This window comes from Epinephelus moara, chromosome 1 (genome assembly GCF_006386435.1).
Source record: "Epinephelus moara isolate mb chromosome 1, YSFRI_EMoa_1.0, whole genome shotgun sequence".
Lineage (NCBI taxonomy): Eukaryota > Metazoa > Chordata > Actinopteri > Perciformes > Serranidae > Epinephelus > Epinephelus moara.
In genome coordinates this window covers 19,293,255-19,298,844 of record NC_065506.1, presented here as the reverse complement: position 1 = coordinate 19,298,844, position 5,590 = coordinate 19,293,255, and positions in this window count along the sequence as shown.

Here is a 5,590-nt window from a genome sequence, read left to right as displayed (position 1 = left end):
CCATGCTGCAAGGTGAGTGTGTTTGCTGATCCTGTTAGTTTATTTATCTCCTTTAACTTTAGCTTATATTGTAGTTATGCTATGTAGGGTGTGAAATAGAGTATGGTGAATGTGCTAGGAAAGGTAGTATCAGCACTACTTCTACCTGGAGCTNTAACTTTAGCTTATATTGGAGTTATGCTATGTAGCGTGTGAAATAGAGTATGGTGAATGTGCTAGGGAAGGTAGTATCAGCACTGTCTCTCCCTGGAGCTCACATTACGGGAGCCTGGGTTTGTTGAAGGTGGCAGTGCTGTTTGGGCTGAGAAAGCCATGTGTAAGTAAGGTAATGGAGGTTATTGGGTTGGTGCGGGGAGGGGAGCAGTGAGACTTGGCATTAGGGGAGTGTCTCTGGAACGCCAGAGATCACTGTCTAGCCTCCTGGAGGTGTCGTGGGACCAACTAGATGAAACACTGGTGAAAGGAGGTTCCCACCCGATGACCCCAAAAACATGTTAGTTATCACTGCTCACTGGTCTGTATAGTTAAGCCTTGTCATAATAGCTTATCATAGGGCTTAGGAGGTTATTCACTGAGTGCTGATCCTTTTCTAGAGCACAAACTTCTTGTGTTTATTTGAATACAAAAATCATGGCAATAACAACTGCTTAAATGTAAACTTGTGTAAATACTCACAGCACAGCAGTTCAGATCTTTACCTCCTTGCTCTCTCCCTTCCTTACCTTCATCCTTTCTTTCCTCTGGAGAAAGCCAAGACATCTCATGGATGAGAGCTTTGTGTTAAACACACACCTTAACATGTGCATTGCTCTCAGAGGAGTGACAAACTTCCTGAAAAAAAGAAATGTTCTGTTATGCTTGAAGAGTGAATTCCATTTGTTTGATATTCAGCCACTGGAGATCTTATGTGCTTAATCCTAGATGCTCAGAGTATAGAGGGAAAGAAAAACTCGACATCCTTACGACTGTCCTCTTTACATTATTCATCAATCGCTGCTCTTCTGTGGCTCCTTTAAATGCTTCCTCTGTGGCAGAAATCTGAAGGTAAGATGTTGAATTGTTCTGGTAAATGTTTTAAGGGTCTCATGAGAACGATTCACTATAAAGGACTCCGAACGACCTGCATATCTAACAAAGGTCACATCTCCAACTGCCTGCCATTCACACATCAGGTCTCTGACCGTGTTTGATTGCTCTCAGTATCTTACTTGAGGAGAAATATATATATGTATATTGAACTGAAATAAGCTTTTTGAATCCCCCTCCCTGCTCATAAATATCCCCATGTGAATAATAAGTAGAAAATTCTGGATATCGCCATGGAAACACACAGACTGGATTGACTACAGTAAACATGATAAGCGGTACAGACATTGTCTCAATGTCAGTCAAACTAAAAAAAAAAAAAAGTAATTAACAAGATGATGACTCTGCAAGGCCGCAGTTATGTTGAGCATTACAAGCCTTCATGATTATCATTCCAAGGTATCTGTATCTTGCATGTATGCTCATTAGGCATTATCATTCACAATAATGCCAGTATAATTTTTAATATCACATGAAAAATTCATATTGTGATACATATTGACATCATACTGTTTCCCACAGCAACAACAAGCATAGGTGAAAGGGAAATTATTACCAAGTCTGGGATGGTTCCAAAAAAGAGGAGAATCTTCAGTAGTGTGGAATAAACTTCGGCGTTCTGAAAGTTTTATACTTCTCAGGACTTTTCAGACTCTTTTAGCAAGTTTTTGCAAGTTACACTCCCTGCAGAGGGAACTCATTCAGCGGCTCCTCCGGCAGCAGCACAGCATTTCTCTCTCTCTTTACTCACTGTACGCACATGAAAGTCAGTGTCATCAAGTGATTAAACCTGGGTAATGTAAACCCATGTGGTGCTCACTGCTCTGCAGAAAACTATATGTGAATGTGCAATAGTTGTCGAAGCATAGCAGCCTGTCACAGGTTACAGAGTGATGACTAGAGGAGAAATGGCAGAGCATAAAGGTCCAGGTGGAAAAAAAACAACTCAGTCATTTAGGATTTTGCATAAAGAGGGGGAAATTGTCTGATGATTTGTATATATATAAATATATAAATATATCCCAGGATACATTTTTGTGTTTGGGAGCTGTTTAAATGTGTAATTTCTGGTATATGTTGTTGAACTATTAATATTGTATACAGAATCTTTATCTCCCCTTGAGTTATTGTTGCTGCTCACAGTCTAAAGAAATGAGAGATAACTTTTGTTTAGTTTTTACTGATTATTTGAAGGCAAACTGTTTAACACTGCTTAACCCTTAATGCTTATTATGTCATATGTATTTTTGGTTGGAAGAGCTGGACGCTTTTGATAGTCCATGACCTCAGAGTGATTAGGAAACACATTAAAGAGAGTTCTGGACGTTCTGACAGCAGTTACCGCGAGTCAAACAGAGGGTATGTAATTCAGTTTGGAGGAAATGTGAGGTGCTCCTTGAAAAGATGAGTGTTCATCTTCAGTTCGAGGACAAGAAGTGCCTGTGCTGTTCTAACGGCACTAAGAAGTGAGTCAGCGGGGTGAAGATCTTCGGACCTACCTAAGAATTCTTATTTTCTTGCTGATTTATTGGCAGGGTTGATAATGACTTTGTTGATGAACTGTGTTAACAGTTGTACACCATCTATACATCCACTTTATGTAAAAGCTGGAAACACTGAATGACCTCGGAAAGTCTCTGAATCACACATTTAACCACTGATTTACAGACACAGGATCACACTGGCCCAAATATGAGTTCAAATATTAAACAGAAGTAATCTGACATTTGATGCTTAATTAGGAGGAGGAAGATTACAATCCTACAAACCCCATTACACGAGATTGTGAGTGTCGACTTTCTGCTGTGACCTGATATATTTTGTGCAGATTCTCCACAATCTTGAAAATGTCCCAGCCTAACACTGTGCATTTAAAATGGACCAGTTTCTAGATTGCCTGATCCTTCCTTCTTGTAATGACTTTGGTGAGCCCCTGATATCTGGGGCTACCATCAGGTCAAAGATGTCCCTTATCGGATAAATCTCTCAACATCTATTTAATGGATTGGCACAAAAGTTTGTGCAGATATTTTTGGTTTGGTTTGACATTTCCTTGAGCGCCACCACAAGATTGACATTTATGGGTCTCAACATTTGGACTATGGTTTGCTATGACATTTTGGCACAAACAAACAGATTAATGCCCCCCGCAGGATGAAATGCATCAACTTTAGTGATTGCTTTTCATCTTGCTCCTACATTAGGTCAAAATTAAACATTTTCCAATGTAGCTAAATAATGGTTACTTAAAACTAATTACACCCTAGTTCAATGTTAATCAGTACATGTATGCTAACATGCTAACCTAAGATGATGAGCATTATACCTGCAAAACATAAAAAATTAAGATTGGTATGTTTTCATGCTGACAGTAGCATCACTGTGCCTAAGTACAGCCTCACAGAGCTGCGTCACTGCAGACTCAGTGCAGTGTTATTATGAGATAATGTTCCACAAGCTCATGGTATACTTAATTCTGCACATCAAGTCATTCTGGAGTGACATATGGAAGAGGAAGTAGGTGAAAGAACGAGAGAGGGTTAGATAATCAGCACAATTTTATTTGCAATTAGAAAATACCAAGGAGTATGACCTGTCCTCATGAATACTGATGCTCCTTGGCATCCAGCTGGAATTAAAGTGACTCGCATTGCTGTAATAATCACAGCTATCGATTGGTCTGTGCCGCATAGGCAAGGTCAAGCAGGAACTCTCCAACTAAGAACAACACAGACAAAAACGGGGGCCGCACAGGAAGCAGGTTTAATCACATTTGGATTTGCCAGACAATACCAATCCATTTTACATTTAGATCAGTGTTATCCAAGGTTAATGTAGAATGAATAGGATGAAGACATTTTAAATACATCCCAGTGCTGCAGTCTGTTAAGACATCTTAAAACTCAAAATGATAAAAAAAAAAAAATAACAGTTTTAAAGGTGCTATATTAAATACCAGTGCTTTAGGTTGGTAGTTGGTCCGAACCACCAACCCAACATGTCGCTATTTTATGACCTGGGAATAAGATTCAACAATCAACTACCTGTCTGTTGAGTTATATACAGCACCTTTAATTGCCATAAACCATGTCTGACTGATAGTAATTCATGATTTACAAAGAATTGCAGCTTTATGGAACATAATGTACCACACCATTCATTAACACTTCTATTTTTGCAGTGACACTTGCACTCTAAGCAACTGGCACTCAATTGATTCGATGATGATGCAAGACGAGACTGTCCGAGAGGAACAACAAACTAAGATTGCTGTTGAGAAGTCCTGTTTTTTATGTATTACACTCTGTACTTCTGCAGTAATTCATGAAAATGTATAGGGATAAAGGCTCTGTGAAATATTTTTTTTTTAAAAACTCTTTATTCATATGGTAGCCATCTCCCAGGGTCAAAGAAACATTCAGTCCTGGAGCCAAAGGAAAAAGTTGTGCTGAATGACTGTAATAATTGGAAAAGTTGTTATTCTCTTTTATAACTTTCTTGTCACAAAAGGCTTTTCAGGTTTGCTTGAACTTTCATCCATTTTTTTCATAAAACATATTTTAAAATGTCATTGTATTGTATGTATATTATATTGTATTTGAAATGTGTTAAAATATTGGTGTTCATGTTTACTTCATTATTTAGTTGTTTTAAAGGGAGAGTGCACCCAAAAATGAAAATTCAGCCATTATCTACTCACCCATATGCTGAATGAGGCTCAGGTGAAGAGTCCTCACATCCCTTGTGGAGATCCAAGGGGACAGTGGGTAGCAACACAGCTCCACCTAATGGAGGCTTAGGGCGCCCCAGATTCAAATGTCCAAAAACACATAATTGAAACCACAAAGTATCTCCATACTGTTCGTCCGTAGTGATCCAAGTGTCCTGAAGCCCTGACATAAAAAGTTGTTTGGAAAAACGTCATTTGAACTCTGTTTTTAGCCTCATTGTAGCTTGCAGCGCGCACACGTGAGCGCGTTGCACAGAGAGGCAGTTAGAGCTGCAGGCTACAATGAGGCTAAAAACAGAGTTCAAATGACGTTTTTCCAAACAACTTTTTATGTCGGGGCAAAAACTATTGATCCCTCTCTCATAATTTATCAGACTTTGATCCTCTGTCTGTCCGTCCCAGTGTCCAAGGCCCTTGGTTACTACAGGCTATTTAATTGTTCTATATAATCTATTATTATATATTATCTATTATCAATATAGGCAGAGGATTTTAATACAAAGTGGTAACCACTGTATGTGAATGTATGTTTCAGACCTGCCATTGGATTTAAAATGAACTGTAATGAACTGGAGTTTCTGTGCTTTAATTAACTACTATGAAACATCAGCCTCATCCATTCATAATGTGGGGTCGTACAACTGAGGGTATTTTGGTGAAAGTAACGTAATAGTAGTGTTATAAGTAAAGCATGACTCTACACAGAGAGTCATATTGTAAAGTGAATTCTTAGGCCAGTGTATATTGAAAGTAAATATATATAGATATAGAACC